The sequence below is a fragment of the Microcebus murinus genome, chromosome 14, assembly GCF_040939455.1.
Source record: "Microcebus murinus isolate Inina chromosome 14, M.murinus_Inina_mat1.0, whole genome shotgun sequence".
NCBI lineage: Eukaryota > Metazoa > Chordata > Mammalia > Primates > Cheirogaleidae > Microcebus > Microcebus murinus.
In genome coordinates this window covers 56,516,302-56,534,723 of record NC_134117.1, presented here as the reverse complement: position 1 = coordinate 56,534,723, position 18,422 = coordinate 56,516,302, and the positions used below count along the sequence as shown (strand labels likewise).

Sequence of the window (18,422 nt, the reverse complement as noted above, 5' to 3'; positions counted from 1 at the left end):
GAGAGGCTAGGGTGGCCTTTCCAGCCAGGAGCAAGCCAGTAGGAGGAGGGCACTGGTCCATAGGGACAGAAAACTGGTGTGGACCTTGCGGTGGGTCAGAGGAGCCAAAAGGAGACTTCAAGGAGGTTCCTGGTCAGGACATGCCTTAAAGCACGTCAGATCCGGGAGCCACAGGACTCAGGCTCAGGCCCTGGCCTTGATGTCCCAGAAGAATTCGCTTTGCCTTATGATAAACCCACCACACTAAACCAGAGGGAGTCAGCCTCTGTTCTTTGCATCCCAGAGCTCCATGCCTAGGAAAACCACTCCCCAGAGCCATCACTCAAGAGTGGCCAAGGCAAGGAGGCGTGGTCTGGGGACAGGTGATCCCTGAAGCTGTGTGATTACAGCTGGAGGGGCTGCGGAATCTTAAATATGGGATACTGACTGCGTGCACTTTAACCCTGGAGTCTCCAGTGGTCTTCCTAAGACACCTAGAAGCACGTTACATCATCCCCATTTCTTAGGTGGGGAAACCGAGGCTCTGTGCTGTCAAGCAACCGGCCCATCTTCAGTGACCGGCAGAGTGGGAACTTGAACCAAGCTTGTGTGACCCCCCTCTGGTCTTCTTTTGATGGCACCGCACTATGGTTGTTGGCATTCGAGAACCACTGCGGGCCCTTCCGCCGGCACAGAGGAGAAAGCTCATCAGGTGCCTGGACGCCTGCAGCCTGGGAAAAGCACAGGCCTCTCTCTCTGCCTACGTTTGCCTTTATTCTCAGCGTCACTGCGAAAGATGGGAACGCGGAGCATTAAAACATGTACTGTAAATAAACCAAATTAAAGTAAAATTGACTCATTTAGCAACCAGACTCCGATCTTGCATTAGAGGCAATTGAAGAGATTTCACAGATTTTAGTAACCAGATAAGATTATTATATAAACAGACTTCTGCATTGAATGATGAGCCATATCTCGAGGAGAATATTTGAAATCAATAGCAATACAGGCTGAGAATTAAGTAATGTGGTTAAGCACTTTTGAATGATGCCATTTTTAAGAGCTGATTAGAAATAAATATGCCAATTGCAGCAGAGCTGATAGCTGGAATCAAGTGATGATTAATCAATTTGGGCCTGAGAGCCAGGGAGGCCATCTTGGTGCGAGCACCGCCGGCCCCGCGCTCCGGCTGGCAGCAGAGGGGCTGAGGGAGCTCTGGGGCCGGGAGCCGGGTTCCCGGCCCTGCCGAGGCCGATGGCAGCCCGGAGGAGGGGCGAGAAGGAAGCTGTTGGGGTCCTCACGCAGAACCCCGGCTCTGCCCACCCTGGGGCTGCCCACCATGGCGCTCGGGGAGGTGCCCGAGAGCCGGCGCAGGATTAGCTGTAAGCTGCTTAAGCCACTCACGCAGGGCAAGCCAGCGGCAGGGAGGAAGTCATGGCTGGGGACGCTGGGGACCCTGGGATTGCGTTGGGAATGCCCAATTACCAGTCAGCGGGGCAGTGATGGGCCTCTTGGTGGCCCTGTAGTCAGCTCTCACCTGGATAACTGCCCCAGCGTCCTGAGGGGTCCCCACTGAGCCAGGAGCTGGCGGATGCATTCCACACCCATCATCACTGCGATCTTTCTAAAGTGTCGCCCAGCTCCCGTCACTCTCTTCGTGGAAACCCACCTCTGCCTCCCCTTCGCCTCAGGGCCAATGCCAGGTTCAAGGCCCTTCATGGCCCAGCCGTCCCTAGCTGCCTCATTTCTGCCTACTTCCCATTCCTGCAGGCTGATTGCACCAAACAGAAGGTTCTAGTGGTGCCCAGAGATGTGCCTGTCCGCTGTAGTGTTGTCCCTGCTCCTGCTGTGCCCTCCCTGCCTCCCCGGCTGCGGAAACCCCACCCCGTGCCCCACCTCATTCAAAGGCCACCTCCTTGGGAATGGCCACCTTGATGGCTTCTTCCCCCAACCTGAACACAGCTAGCCGCTTTCTCCTTGTTACCGCCGTCCCTGGATAACCCTCTTCCTGTCTCACATCAGTGCCATTCACTATTTCTTTTTAATTCCATAAATACCAGTTGGCACCTTTGCGGTGCTGCTCGCTGTGGTTGGCCCTGGAGGCACGGGGAGAGAACACAGACGGGGCCCCCCCGCCCTCCTGGAGCACAAGGTACCACCCCAAGCATTTAATACTTCGTGCAACCGTGTCAGCTCTGAGGGTCGAGGCACATTTACTTTATTCACCTGGGCACTAGCGAATGAATGAATGAACGAGAGATCAAACATGTGAGTGAGTGGCAAAGGTGGAGCAGGGGGAGGGCGTTACAGTGGAGCAAGCTTTTCCTTGGTGGAAGCAGCTGGGGCTCTGGCAGGCGCTGCGTGATCTGCCTTCCACTTCCACGGGCTGAGCGCTGGGGAACCTGGGGCATCCATGCACAGGAAAACCATCTGTCCAAGAGGGGCCAGAAAAGACTCAGAACTGGCCGTGGGACTGAAGCTGCAGTGCTGTGCGCTCTGGGCCCAGCCTGAGCACTGCCTCACTATGTGATTCAGGTAGACCTCAGGCAGAGCACATCCTCTCTTTGAGCCTCGGTTTCCCCATCTGCAAAATGAAGACACTGGGCTATAAGTGGTACAAGAGAACAGGGGATCCTCTTCCTGAATGTTGGTGACCTTCAGACAACCCCTCCTACCACAGACCATGAATAGTGTTAGGATGTCGCTGTATCCCATGGTAGGTGCAGAGAAAAATATAACAAGGCTGAAATGATGGGAGAAAAAGTTCAGTGCAAGATTTTTTTACCCGGAGTCTGATAAAGGGAAGAGACACTGTGTGAACTAGCATAGGCTGAGAAGGCTTCTTGGAGGAGGTGCAACATGACTGACCTAAAGCATGCAGAGGACGTGAATATTTGGGAAAGGGAGACTTGAATTTCAGGTCAATGGGGGAGCAACTCTGAGTCAGCAGGTGTTGTCCCCAAGATCCCCACAGGTGTATCCACGTGCCGTGCCCTCACCGCTAACTGGAACTCGCTGGGGAGGAAGCCCTGCTTAGAAGGCCAAGCTTCTTGCTCCAAAGGGCCAGATGAGGACTCTTCATGTAATGTTTTTGTCCTCGTTTCCTGCCTTCAGCAGCCCTGTGTCCCCCAGCCCCCCGCTGCCAGACGTGAGGCTGCAGCTGGCTCCCAGGGAAGGACACTGGCTCCGGTCCTCGTGGCTCTGCTGGCTGCACGGTTCTTTTGCTCGGGAGACAGGGGTCTTGAATTCCCTAACAGCACCTTAGCAGGGGGCTGCTGTACCCAGGGGAGCCAAGAACAGGCAGAGGACCCCACTTCTCTGCACATCAGCCAGGCTGGGGTCTCCCTGCAAGAACCTGGCCCTGGGGTTGCTGGGAGCTGCTCCCCGGCATGAGGCCGTCTGTCTGCAGCCTGCTCCCCATGTTCTGTCTGCCCGTCCATCCCCAGCACTCCCAGCTCTGTGAGCCCAGGGCTCTGTTGGGCACTGGGTGAGGGGACCCATGCAGGGACACTCCCGGTCGGCTGCCAAACTCACGCCGAGGTCAGAGGAGGCTCCGTGTGGCTGTGTGAGGCTCCCTACTGCTCCCCGGCAACTCACTTTCCCCCTCTGGCTTTTCTGCTCCCCAGGAAAACAGCCTGAGGCAGCCCAGAGCACCCCTAGCAATCACTAAGAGCACACAAGAGATGGGGAAACTGAGGCAGAGATAAAGGAAGAGACTCGGCCAAGATCCCAGGATGGCTCAGCTCGGGAGCAGAGACCAGTCCCCAGTGCCTGTTCTGTTTGCTGTCCTCTGCATCTTGGGGCCTAGCCTTATCGTGTGCCCACCGGGCCTTTCTCTCGCTCAGATGGTGGAGCCCTGGGGCAGGGCCTGCACCCCCTACAGTGTGTATGGAAGCCACGTGAAAGCCAGGCCTCTCTCCCTCCTCTTCTTCTGCCTCTGCCCCCACTTGCTGCGTGTGCCCTGGGCCCTCTGAGCCCTGCTGCTTCTGTGCTGTGCTCTGTGGCCTGGCCGGCTCTCCCTGCCCCCCGCACCCCTGCTCAGCACCTGCAACCCCTGCAGCTTTCAACTGCTGGCAAGTGCCGTGTTGTTCCCAAGTCCTAAATGTGGCTACACACCTCTTTCTGGCTCTTTCTCTGTGGGCTGAGCCAAACGAGAAACGCGGCCACGCCCGAGGTCCAAGTTAAACACGCGTGCTGACACACAGGGGATGGATGGGGAAGGGGGCCAGGGCGCACCCCAATCTCACCCACCCTGCAGGGGCCTGGACGGGCCGACAGAGGAGGGCCTGCCTCCCTGCTAGATTTGCAGGGCAGCTTCTTCTAATCCAGGGAGAACCACCTGCTCCATCATCGGGCCCAGGAGCAGCAGAACTGGCTGACTTCCTACGTGCCCAAGACCGGAGACGGCAGGTCTGCTTTGTGTGAGCCGCCCAGGCCGAAGGGAGCTGCAGTTTCTATCATTGCCACCAAATGCACTCAGCAACTTTCTCTCCACCTCTTCCCAAGGAATCGTATCTATTCAAGTTGAAGCCAGGAGAGCTGTTGTCATGGCACAAATATTTTAGCGTGATAGGCCTAGAAGGTTCTACTGATTACATTGACAAAGGTTGCCCATCCCAAGGGATTTTCGTTATAGGGCACATTGATCCTGGCATCCCCGGCCCGATGAGGTGAGACCTGGGCTCTTGCTCCCCTGACCACTACCCAAAGTCCAGCGTTTTCGTGGCGTGGCTCTGAGGACTGCAGAGTGAACAGGGTGGGTTGGAAACCCCTTGCGGAGAGGTTGACTGGAAGACACGGTTGGCGTCTGTCTGTTGGTAGCAGTGGCCACGGATGTGCCCGGGCATGCGGGGGCCTTTCCTCCCTCTCCTCATCCTCGCCAAGGGCAAAAAAGGCAGAATTTCTTAAAGCCGGAGAACTATATATATATATATATTTTTTAATTTGATGTTTCAGAGCAAGATAGTGGAATGTTCCGGACCCTGAAGGAGGCTTTCGAGTTTGCAGGAAGAGGAGTGTCATGGTGGTCAGGCCAGGGGCCGTGAGGGGACACGTGAGGAGGCCAGCGAGGGACGTCTCCCAGTGGCCTGGGTGCCTGAGGGCGTCAGCACAGCTCACCCCAGAGACGGTAGCAGCGTGGGCGGCAGGCACTCGGGCCTTGTGAGAGGGCTGCTCATTTAAAGAGGCCGAGGAAAGGTCAGCGTTTCGAACCTGGGGGACACAGACGGAACAGGGGCTGGGCGGACGGTGGGGGACTGGACTACTCCAGCCAGAGGCCAAGCCCACTGGGGTGCTGGGCGCCTCCCCTCAGGCCTCAGGGTGCCCTGACAACGCTAGCGCAAAGCTGGCGGGGTGTCCTGGGAGTGCTGGACACTCCACGCCAGCCTTTCAGCTGGGGCTCCTTCACTTTTCATTATTTTTTAAAAATTATTTTTATCATTTTTTTAATCCACTGACTGTCACGGACGTTGACCCAGTTTCAGGCCGCGTGCTTGGCACCCGGGGTAGGGAGACCAGTCAGACACAGGCCCATCGGCCCTAAATGAGTCTCAGCCCTCACAGGGCAAGACGGTCCCAAACAAAGCTGGCAGCGGAGTGTGACAGAGAGGATGGCAGAGGGGTGTGGAGTGGGGTCGGGGGAAACAGGGAGGCCCATCCTGGTTTAGGGCCAGTCAGGGAAGGCTTTGGGAAAAGGCGTCTCCCGGCACCACGGGCACCTCTAACCAGAGGCTGGGTGGGGTGAACACCCCCGAGTTCTCAGCGCCTGGCCATTTTAAAGGTGCTTCCTTCCCATCTAGTTTCCCAAGTGAGTCTCACAATAACTGCGGCTTCTGACCTTGCTGGCCGACACTCTCACCCCCCACCCCCGGCCGTGCAAACATTTGGGCAAAGCGACCGGGTATAAGTGGATATTCTGGAAACTCAGTGCCAGGCCCACAGAGGGGCACACGCATCTGGGGGACGGGTATCGGCTCCCCTGAGCACGAGGCCCTGAGCACGCAGCGCAGCCGCCGCTCGGGGACGGAATCGGCCACAGATGCTGCCAACTGGAGACACAAAACCAGTGGGAGAGACATATTAAAAAATTTTATTGCAAAGAAATGGCTCATGGAGTTCTGGAGGTTGGCAAGACAAGTCTGGAATCTGTAGGGTAGACCGGCAGCAACAGCTGGCTGGAAGCAGCAGGCCAGGCTGCAGCTGCAGTCCACAGACAGAGTCTCTTCTTCTAGAAGACCCAGCTCTGGTCTTAAGGTCTTTAAACTGATTGCATCAGGCCTCCCCAGACCAGGATACGTTCCCTTACTTACAATCAACTGACTACAGACCTCAGTCACTTCTACAAAATCCCTTTACAGCAATACCTGGAGTCGTATTTGATTGAATAACTAGGGGCGGGGACCTGGCCAAGCTGACACATAAAACGGACCAGCACATAAAACAGTCCACCCCTTGTCCACTCGGAATCCAAATACATCTCCCGAAACAGCACTTCATCTCCAAGTAAAGATAATGACAAAGTCACGCTCTCATCCGACATGACACAACTGTCCCATGTACAACAGAAAACATGCTGACTAACCCTTTCTGCAGAAGAGGATGCAATATATTTGGGTGATGTTCACTCTTCTCTTGTGATAACCTACAACTTTACTATAACATAAACCTAACTATTATCATAGTAATATATCTTATGTTTGATAAGAGAGAAAAGAAAACAAAAACATTTGGCTAATGTATACACACACACACACACACACACACACACACACACATTCATAACAAAATAAGGAAGAAAGACTCATAGCAATTATATTCCTCATTTCTGTAGCTGGTCACATGGTCCGGCTGCTATCTATAAATAACTTCTTCCACTTCCCATTTCACAGACCCTTTGCCATGATCAAGCACCTCAATTGGTCATGGTTCTCTGCCTGCTGAGGTGACCCAAATATTCATCCCTGAAGGATGTGGGCCATTCTCGGTCCTGCCTGGACCGGGCTGCTGTAGTTTCCCACTGACCTTAATCCCAGGGCATGGTAATACTAGGAGATGTCCCAAGGGATCTGCTGTGTTCCGGACACACTCTTCCTTACCTCCATGGTGGAGCAGCCAGCCAGTTTCCCCTTGGCGACAAAATCCATCAGCCCCGCCAGCACCGGGACTCCCTTCTCTGCCTGCTGGCTCAGAGGTACGCGGAGCCCAAGGTGGCTGGGAGGCGGTCTTAACCTCAACAGAATCATTGCCGTGTCTGCTGAGGGAAGCATTCCTCCCCCTGGAATGAAGACCTCCAGGCCAGCAGAGCATAGAGATGCAGGGGTGGAAAGCAAAAATTTTGCTAGAGAATCACTAGGGGTCAAGGTGAGTGGTGCCAACCCATTTCCACTCCTTCTCGGTCCAGGGACCGAGAATCCTGGCAATGGAAGAACCAGCACCATGCACTGGATGTGGACATGGAGCAGGCGCAGCACCCTGGAGGACTTGCCCAGCCACGAGAGGAGCTGTCTCCCAGCCCGTCCACTGTCCTGCCAAGCCAGCTGCTTCAGGGTGAGAGGAGCACGACAAGACGGAGAATTCGGTGCCCATGGCTGCACCCAGCAACCATGTGGCAGACACAGTTCCTTGAAGGACAAAGGGTCTCTAGATCCATGCACGGTAGCTATGGCAGGAGCATGGAGCGCAGGGAAGGCAAGTCTATACCCGGAGTAACTGACCACCACGGATTCTGATCCCATTCACTGGAGCCCAGTTCAGGTTTCATCTCCTCCAGTAAGACGCTGGAAACCTCCCACGCTGCTCTGACACTCGTTCATTTGATCAGCATTTATTGAGCGCCTCCTGTGTGCCAGACACTCTGCCGGGTGCTGGGGAAAATATGGTCCCTGCTTTGAGAGAACTTGTGAATAACAAAATGGAACAAATGAGTCTGTTTCCTGTGTCCCGACAGCCCGGTGGTCACTGGTTTGACTCAGAGCTGTTTTCTCTGCCCTGTCGGACCGTGGGCGTCTGGAGAGCACAGTCTACATTCCCATCCCCAACTTGCATGACTCTAAGGACATAAGATGTGCTGGGGAACAGCTGGGAATGCCTGGGCAGCATGAAGCTAATGATCTCACGGAAGCCTCTTCTCTGGATGTGGCCCGTGGGGCTTCCGCCCTCTCCAGGGAGGCAGCAAATGTGCGTGGTGCTGTGGACAGGGCCCTCCCTGCCGTCTGCTTGCTCAGCCAGGCTGCGCTGGCCCACGCAGCTCACTGGCCCCTCCACTTGGGCGGAATCCCCCTCCATTCCTCCAGGACCACGTTGTTTCCACCCAGCACACCCAACTAGGGCCCAGCTGAAAGAGCGCAGAGAAGGCCATCACCCCACGGGCCACCTCCAAACCACTCCTCCTATCCTGGCTCCTGGCCAAAGTCTTTTCAAAGCCAGCCTTGGTTCCTGCTCCCCCCGCCATGCCTCCTTTCCCGCCTCTGAATAGCCACAGTACATTACTGTGATTAAAATGGGCACTATCCATCAGGTATTGCATGCCTACTATGTGCCAGGCATTGCCAATTTGTCATCTTATCGGATTGTCATAACAGCTGCCGATGGTCATCCTAAGCTCCGTTTATATTTATTCCATTTGCAGTCGCCTTTGGGCCCTGCAGCTGTGAGGCAGAAGCGCAGCAAGCCCAGCGGGGCCCTGGCCATGCAGGGCAGGAGAAGGGATCCTGGGCTAGCCACTTCCCCTTTCTGGGCTTTGGATTTTCAGTCGTGAGAAAAGATAATATTGGGGCTGGATGATGCCTAGCCTCCTTCCTGGGTAAGTTACAGATTTCTAAGTACAGCATAAAATTGAAAGACCTAACTCTGTGCCCAGCATTGATTTGCACAACTAAGAACATCTGCATTCTACAGAGAGCACCGATTTCCATGTGAACCTGCTTTCGGAACAACTTTGCTTGGAAGCTTCTTACTTAATCACTTAAGTGTTTGCACACCTACTTTGTGTGCGTGTGTGCGTGCGACAAAACTGACATAATGACCATGTGGCAGATGACATGGTCAGCCCTAATTCTTTGCTCTTCCCTGTGGCCATGAGCGGGACACGCTTCTTCATCTCTTTGGGCTCAGCCACATGGCTTGCTCTGGGCCGTAGGCAGAAGTGATGGTGTCTGGGCCTGGGCCTCCTGCATCCTTGGCCCCTGACGTCACAGTGAGATGCACAAATCCAGGCTCGCCCACTGGACCCAGGAGAAGGAGAAGGACCATGTGACACACAGTCAACTCAGCCTAGACCAGCTGCCTCCAGCCAGCCTGCAAACACAGGAGCTAAATCAGTGCTTTGTCATATGCTGCTGAGAATGCCTGATGGTTTGTCACTCGGCCTTTTTGTGGTAATTGCTCACTGATATAGACACTTAGGAAGTGACAATCCAGACCCTCCCATCAGATGAGCTTTGGTGGTGATCTTGGCAATACCTCCCCACCATCACCGATCCAACATGCGATCCTGCCTGCTGGCCGCACTTCTCGTGCCTCCAGGGATGAGGAGCTCACTGTTTCTCAAGGCGGCTCAGGCCACCTTTAGTAACTGCTGACCTTCTCTATAAGGAGTCAGCCCTCTCTTTCAGCTTCAGCTCGTTGGCCCTCAGGGCCACACAGAATTAAATGCTCCTCTTTTCCTCCTGGCAGCTGCGCAGAGGTGTGAAGATGCTCTCACATCCTTCCCAATCTTTGCCTCTTTGGGCTAAACATCTCCATCCCCTTGTCCACAAACATCTCTCACCCTGTACAGGGCCCAGCCCTCGGCCATTCCCACAGCTCCAGCCAGCAGGGTGGGTTCTGCTCTTCTCGGGCTCCCATGCCCAGAGGGGAACACAATGGCTGAGTGTGCTGATCAGAGCTGAACAGCAAAGGACTGTCACTGCCCTCACCCTGGACCGCTGACGCCCCTGAGCAGCGGGAGCTCGTTTGGCGGCCACAGAACATCGATCTTGAGCCGGCCCTGGACAGCCACCCCAAGCCATCCTCACACGGATGGCTGTCCCTACACCAGGCCTCTGCCCTCCTGAAATTTCAGATCCCCGAGTGCTCCAAGGCATTTGGAAGCAAGAAGTCCATGCTCCTTCTCTTGCCTGCCTGGGTTCCAAGGACAGGGGGACATTTGCAAACTGGCCCCAGCGCAGGCAGCAGGGACTGAGAGGAGGTGGGGGCTGGGGCCAGCCTGGCTCAGGTCTGTTGGCCCCCGTTTGTCTCAGGGCCTCTCACTCCTGAGCCGGTGGAGGAGGATCCTCTTAGGACCTGCTGGCGCTGGGGAGTTAAGCTGGAATGAGCCAGAACCAGCTTCAGAGACAAGTGTCTCGGTTCAATCGCTGACACTCCCGCCCCGTCATCAATTACCCGGCCACTTGGCCAGAGCCAGGCGGCACTGTGAATGTGAGCAGACCCCCAGTGCCTGGAGGTCCACGGGCCGAGAGGCGCAGGCCATTAGTCCCGCAAGCTGAGCGGAGCCTTGTTTACAGAAGCCAGCGTCAGCGCCCGTGGGCGAGCGGCAGTCCTGTGTCCCAACGGGCTGGAACCATGAAGCCGGTGAGTGCCAGGCCTAAGGAGGCCTGCCTGCCTTAGCGACAGCTCAGGCAATCCCATGCCTTTCTCACAGTGGCTGTTTTATGATCCAGCTTGGACGGGAGGAGGGTGGCTTCTTCTGCACCCAGGCTGCATCTGAGCCATCACAGAATCCAGGGTGTGAAAGATCGTCTTGTCCAACGCAGGTGGAATGTTTTCCTTCAGTCTGTCTCTCCACCTTCCTCCTGTCAAAGGAAGCTCAGTACCAGCCCCAAACAGCTCAGAGTGACTCGAAGTCTGCCTCCCCGCTGCTTCTGGCCCCTGCCTGGTTCCAGTTCTGCCTCTTGCAACCATGCAGACCAAATCCCTCTTCCATAAAGATCTCATCAGTGAGGACACCGCCACTGTCCTATGTGTCTCTTCTTTGAGCTGTCACTACGTAGCCCCGGTCCCTCCAGCCAGCCACACAGTCCTCATGTGGTTGGGGTTCTGGCCCGTCACACGCTGGACTCACTTCTGAGGATGTTTCTGGGGGAAATAACGTCTTTCAAATGCACCCCAGAGCCTGGCGCGGCAGGCAGAGCATCCGACAAGGAGCTGGACCAGGAGGCATTGGCACCCAAGGTCTCCTTTATACCAGCCGTCTCTCTAGTCTGTTTGTCCACCTGGAGAAAGGGTGCTCCACGTGCTGTGTGTCGCACAAACGTGACACATTGAGATTGCCGGCACGAGGCTGGGTCAAGCACAAACCAGTGGCTGCTCCAAGACTGCTGCTGAGAAAGAAGGGCCACACTTTTGGTGACAGTGCCCTGCAGGACGGGGCTGGGCGGTCTCGCAGACGTGCTCCTCCTCAGAGTCAGGATGCAGCCGGGGGAGCCAAGAGCAAGAGGAAGGTGTCAGTCAGGGTTCTCCAGGCGACAGAACCAATGGTGCGCGTGTGTGTGCAGAACGAGATCTATTTTAAGGAATTGGTTCATGTGACTGTGAGTCCAAACTCTGGTCGGGGAGGCCAACAGGAGACTCAGGGAAGAGGTGCAGTTTGAGTGCAACGGCGGTCTGCTGAGGAGCCGGGAAGAGGTGACGCTGCAGAAGTCTCAAGGCCACCTGCTGGCAAAACCCCCTCGCTCAGGGGAGGTCCTTCTTGGGTTCCATTCAGGCCGTCAGCTGATTGGACGAGGCCCACCCACATGACGGAGGACAGTCTGCTTTACTTGAAGTCTACCCATTTAAACATAAATATCATCCAAAAACAGCCTCGCCAAAACATCCAAAGTATTTAATAATGTGTGACCACATATCTGGATCCAGCCAAGCTGACACACAAAATTAACCGTCGCACCTAGGAATCTTCTTATCCAGGGACAGGACACTGGATATAGGAGAAATCTGGGATGCAGTCACACTTGGGATGTTTTTCCAAAAGGTGGAAAAAAACCACCAAAAACCTTTCTCAAACTTCAGGGATTTTCTCACATTTATATATATATATATATATATATATATATATATATTTTTTTTTTTTTTTTTTTTTTTTTTTTTTTGAGACAAAGTCTCACTTTGTTGCCCGGGCTAGAGTGAGTGCCGTGGCGTCAGCCGAGCTCACAGCAACCTCAAACTCCTGGGCTCAAGCGATCCTCCTGCCTCAGCCTCCCGAGTAGCTGGGACTACAGTCATGCACCACCATGCCCAGCTAAGTTTTTCTATATAGATTGGTTGGCCAATTAATTTATTTCTATTTATAGTAGAGATGGGGTCTCACTCTTGCTCAGGCTGGTTTCGAACTCCTGACCTCGAGCAATCTGCCTGCCTCAGCCTCCCAGAGTGCTAGGATTATAGGCGTGAGCCACTGCGCCCAGCCGTCACATTTATATTATCTAAACACAATGCCTGATGTTCATTACACCATTGGCTATAATAAAAGTGGCTGCAAGTTACAATATAAACATCCAGCCATCAAAATTGATGTGGTATATATAAATACTCAGTCAAGTGGGAAGATGTTTAGTATATGTATACGTACACAAAGAGTCACAGTATAATAACTATAATAAAGGTACAGATTATATACATCAGGATGCTAACAGCATTTATCTCTAGATATTGTAATAATGGATCTTTTCCTGTTTTCCTTGCATGTATTATGTAACATTCCCATTAAGATCCTGTGTCACTTGCTAAAGAAAGCAATAAATGAATAGAAGTTTTGCAAGTAAACAAAATGATTTTATGTAGTCATTTCTGTCACCTAAAAATGCAGAAAACTTCAAAATATATGTGGCATTTGTCTGAGTTATATTCCAGCTAAATTTAACTAAACCTTTACATGCCAGAGCCTGTGGGCTTTGTTGTTGATGTTGCTATTTTGGTTAAAAAAAAATGCTTTCAATGTTTTTGATCAAATGGAAGAAAGAACTTCATGAAAAACTATTAAGTACTATGGATATATCAGTTATTTCTAGAACACATTCCATTCTTAGACACTGGTGGTCTTGGTCTGCTCCTGCTGCTGCTACAAGATAACTCAGACTGGCTAATTTGTGAAGAACAGAAATGTGTTGCTCACAATTCTAGAGGCTGGGAAGTCCAAGTTCAAGGCAGCAACAGATTCAGCATCTGGTGAGGGCTGGCTGCCCCTGCTGCGAAGATGGTGTCTTGTGGCTGCTTCCTCCAAACAGGACAAAGGCTGTGCTCTCACACTATAGAAGGGACAGAAGGGCAAAAGGCATGAACAGTTCCCTTGATTTCTTTTATAAGGTTATTAATCCCATTCATGAGGGATCCGCCCTCATGACTTAATCACCTCCTACATGCCCCATCTCATTGGAGATTAAGTTTCAACAGGTGAACTCAGGAAGGGCACATTCAAACCACAGCACCGGCCATAGCTACTTCCTTCTCAGGCATACTTACAAATAACCAGCACCTTTTCTGCTCTTAGCTGTTGTTTCTGCTAAATCTTCAGAGCTCCTATCTTCTTTCCCTCCCCCCCCCCCAACAATTGTGTGTCTAAAGGAAAGAATATCTCGTCTCTTCTCTGCAGTCACATGCATGGACTTTATAACTGCTGTCTGTCACCTTCTGTCCGTAGGGCCTCACGGTGCACCAGAGTCTCTCAACCTTGGAATTGTTTACATTTTGGGCTGAGTAATTGTGTGTCGTGGGGTTGTCCGCTACACTGTAGGGTGCTTAGCAGCATCTCAGGCATCCACCCTCCGGACTCCAGTAGCTAACTGCAAGCCATGACAACTAAATATGTCTCTGGACACTGCCAAATATCCCCTGGGCAGCCAAATCGCCCCTGGCTTAGAACCAGTGCTGTGGTTCCAATTAATGACTCACATACTCCAGAGTGACAGGGAAGAGTGATGATCAGATGAGCATCTTGGGGACAGAGAGGGGCCTTCACCCACGTGGCACTCCCCACCCCGTCCGCGCGCTGGTCTGATTGGATCTGACGGGCCTAGTGCTCTCTGCGGTCCGGCTCAGTGTTCTCCTGCACAGACCCTCGCTGCTGCGAGCTGGGCCACCTGCCCCGTGGGAGTGCTGCTCTGAGCGAGGCCATGTCAGCAACAAAGCCAGCAGAGAAAGTGGGCTTGAAAGGAGAAACCACGTGAGCATAGGGAAGGGGGAAGACACAGGCGTGTTTACAGGGCATTCAGAAAGCCAAAGGAAAGCAAAATCAGACAGGCAGGAAGGTCATGGGGATGGGGCTGCTGCTCTTGCTGGCCTGGTCCCCTCGGTCAACCAGATGCTCACAGGGCCTCCCTCGCCTCTGCCCTGAGGGCCGGGCCTGCTTGGGGGGACGCTGTTTTAGCCGTACAGGGATTAGGGGGAATGGAAAGGAAAATGCCCCTCTAGATCTCCTTTACACCTAAATCTGTAACTTTTGTGCTATTTTTAGCCTCGGCATGAAAAACCCCCTGATCTAGGGCGGGGCAGCTGATGAAGGTGGTTGCTTGACACATAAGCAGATCAGGCTGCTGATCTGGCCTCCAGCTTATGTCGGCTCACTCAGACCCTGAGAGCAATCTATCCCACAAACGCTCTCGGAATACGCTCCCGCCAGCGTGCAGCTCGAACCCCGTCCATGGCTCCCTGCTTTCTGCGAGATAGATCTCAACAGTGTAGCATGGTCTTCATGCGAGTTTCGAAGAGCTGCTATAACAAATTAGCACCAAGTGAGCAGCTTAAAACAAGAGAAACTTATTCTCTTGAAGTTCTTGGGGCCATAAGCCTAAAACCAAAGTGTCGGCAAGGTTGGTGCTTTCTGGAGGCTCCGAGGAGAATGCTCCACGCCTCTCTCCTGGCTTCCGGTGGCTGCGGGATCCTCGGCACCCTCTGCTTGCAGCTGCGTGACTCGATTCCCCACCTCCGTCTTCACGTGGCCACCTTCTCGCCTGTGTTTTGTCTTCCCTCTCCTTTTTTTCTTATAAGGACATTGTCATTGGATTTAGAGCCCATCTGGATAATCCAGAATGATCTCATGTCAAGATCTCTACCTTAATGACATCGGCAAAGGCCCTCATTCCAAATAAGTTCGCATTCGCAGATTCCAGGCGGGCATATCTGTGGGGGTTGGGGGACTCATCGTTCAACCCAGTACAGTCTTCAAGGGCCTCCAGAGTGGGGCTGTCTTGGCTTCATTCATTTGCCCACTCACTGACTCATTCATTCCCTCAGTTAGCTGATGAGCCATGCTTGGCATGTCTCCATCTGGCCAGCCTCCTGCCTGTTTTCCCTGCATCCTACCCCGTCTCTCCTTCCACCTGCACTCCCAGGATCAGAGCTCTGAGTCCTCGCCAGTCCTCAGGACCCAGCTATACTCGCACCTCTTGCAGGAAGTCTTCCTTGACTTTCCAGCTCACACTGATCCACCTTCAGCAATATGACCTCATGCAGATCCCCATTTGGCTCACTGCAAACTGACGACTGGCGGGGGCTGTCTTTGCAGAGCCTCCTGCAAGTCACTCACCAAATGTGTGCTGACCTCGGCTTAGCTGGACTCAGCCATGGCCTCGATGTGCAATACGGACTGAGCCAGCCTGGTCTCTCTTTGCTCCTCACCACCCTGCTATTCCCACTGCACTGATGAGGAGGGGACATCTGCAGTTCCTTGACTTGTTCAAATTCAAAAAACAAGTCAGCAGCAGACCTCAGACTAGAGATACGTTATCACGTAATGCCACCACCAGATCTCAGAGAGGAGGGCTGAGACCAAAGGCTCCTGCACACTGGTTGCCTGTTATGGACGCCTGCCACAATGTTTCACTTGCAAACACTCCTCCTTCCACAGAGATTTCCTTCTGTCTCCTTACTTTGCTGTCACTCTTTGTTGGTACTGGCCCCCAGTTGAATGCTAGTGACAAGAGGAGCAGCCCCCAGACAGCCTTGAGAGGCCCTGGCAGTGCAGCCCCCTGGGGAGGGCTCGGGATAGGACACCCTCTTTCCACATATCAGTGGAGGGACCTCCCACCCCCACAGCCTGCCAGGAGACCTTCCCACTTCTGAACCCATTCCCTTTCAAGCCACGGTCACGGTGCTCACTAGGGTTCATCACTGTGCCATTCGTTGCTGCCATGCTGTTTGTTCTGTCCAGAAAGCACCCCCTTCCCTGGTCAATCCTACTCACCCTGGGCACTCACTATAGATGTTGTCTCCATTGCCTTCTTAGGGTGAACTGTCCCTGCCTGTCCTGAGTCCCCCCATCCCTTGTTCATGCTTCCCCTGCAGCACCCAGCCCACTGTGCTACAAGAGCAGCACCCAAAGTGTGGGACGGTGCTCATTCACCTTTGTATCTGGGCACCAAGAAGATGCTCAACTAACCATAAAGGGAGCTCTCCTGGCTTCCAGCTGTTCACACTGTTCCAGATAGTCACTTCACACCCATCCCTGCTTGCCAGAATCATTTCCGCATTTGCTACAGACGCTATGTTCTCCAGACCTGCCTGAGCTACAGGCTCCTCCCGCTCTGCTATTCCTAATTGTGGCTGAAGACAAGTCGGTAGAGGAAAACATGAGAAAATGCATGTCCCTACTAAAATAACACGTCTTCCCAGACACACTGTCCAATAGCAAAGTCAAGAAATGCTTCAGCCTGTTTCACAAAAGGCCAAATCTACCGCTTAACTCCCGCTCTGTGAGGACTATCTTTATTCTAGGGTGAAGAAATTGGATAGACTAGAGAAGTTTTCAAGAAAAGCAAATGCAACTGAAAGAATGGGGAAGAGTAAGGAAAAGCAGTTACTTATTTATTTACATATTTATCCAGTTATTTATTTTAACAGCTTTGGGGAGGTAATTGGCATATAATAAGCTGCAAATATTTAAAGTATATAACTTGATAAGTTTTGACAAATACATATGCTGTGAAGCCTTAAAGATAGTGAATATAGCCACTGGCCTCCCCCCAAAGTTTCCTCCACCCAGGCCCCTCCACAGCCCTCCTGCCTCAAACCCAAGCAAATGCTGATGCACTTACTGTGACTCTGGATCAGTTTGCATATCCTAGACTTGTATACAAATGGAATCGAGGAGTATATGCTTTCTTGGTCTGGCTTCTTTCCCTCCTCATAGTTACTTTAAAATTTGTCCATGTTGTAGTGTATATTAATTATTCTTTTCTTTTTATTACTGAGTAATATTCCATTGTAAGGATATAGCACATGTTATTTATTCATTCATCTGAAGATGGACATTTGGGTTGTTTCCAGTTTGGAGCTATGATTAGTAAAGCTGCTATGACACGCCTGAAGTTCTGACTTGAGGGGGGAGGGGGAGCAATGGCAATACACATAACCTTAACGTTTATAGCCCCACAATATGCTGGAAAAAAATAAAGCTGCTATGAAAGTTACTTTATTAATTTTGTACAAACATGTATTTTAATTTCTTTGGGGTAAATACTGAGGATTGAATGGCTGGGCTTATGGCAGGGGTATGGTAGGTGTATGGTTAATTTTCAAGAAACTTATAAACTGTTTTCCAATATGGTTGAGCCAGTTTGTACACCTGCCAGCTGTGCAAAGGGGTTCTAGTGCTTTCCCACACTCACCAACAGTTTTTTCAACTTTACCCACTCTAATAGGTAGTGCTACTAAAACATGGTTTTAAATTGCAGTTCCATCATTGCTAATGATGATGAGCATCTTTTCATGTATTTGTTTTCCATTCATATATCTTCTTTTGTAAAGCATCTATTCAAACCTTTGGCTCACCTTTTTATTAGGTTGCTTTCTTCTTATTGATTTTTGAAAGTTCATTAAATATCTGGACACAAGTTCTTTATTTCCTCTCAGTTTGCGGACTTGTCTTCCCATTCTCTCAACAGTGCTTTTTGAAAAATAGAAGTTTTCAATTTTGATGAAGTTCAGTTTATCAGTTTGTTATTTTAGAATTGCAAAGTTATTAATGTAAAACAAAACAAGATGAGTGGCTTACAGTATCCAATCATTCAACATTTATGCAGAGCTTACCATGTGCTAGGGACTACTCGGCCCCGAGGAGAAAAAGTCCAAGACATGATGCCTGATTTCCCAGTGCTCAAAGTATAGTGGGAGAGGTGAAGTGAATACCTTATCATATCTGATACAAGGCCTGGCGTGGTGGTGTCTATAATCCTAGCACTCCGGGAGGCCAAGGCAGGAGGATCACTTGAGGTCAGAAGTTCAAGACCAGCCTCAGCAATTGCAAGACCCCATCACTACTAAAAATAGAAAGAAATTAGCTGGGCAACTAAAAATAGAAAGAAATTAGCTGGGTGTGGTGGTGCATTCTTATAGTCCCAGCTGCTTGGGAGGCTGAGGCAGGAGGCTCTTTTGAGCCCAAGAGTTTGAGGTTGCTGTGAGCTAGGCTGATGCCACGGCACTCTAGCCCAGGCAACAGAGCAAGACTCTGTCTC

At 52.1% G+C, this 18,422-nt stretch overlaps 1 long non-coding RNA gene across 1 annotated transcript; it reads right to left on the bottom strand.

The window, feature by feature from the left end:
• Positions 1 to 2,200: 2,200 nt before the first annotated feature.
• Positions 2,201 to 17,240, bottom strand: LOC142875652 (uncharacterized). The gene is made up of 3 exons (XR_012922973.1): positions 17,004 to 17,240; positions 13,088 to 13,220; positions 2,201 to 2,563 (listed from the first exon to the last, which is right to left on the bottom strand). It is a non-coding gene; the product is annotated as an uncharacterized LOC142875652 (long non-coding RNA).
• Positions 17,241 to 18,422: the final 1,182 nt, after the last annotated feature.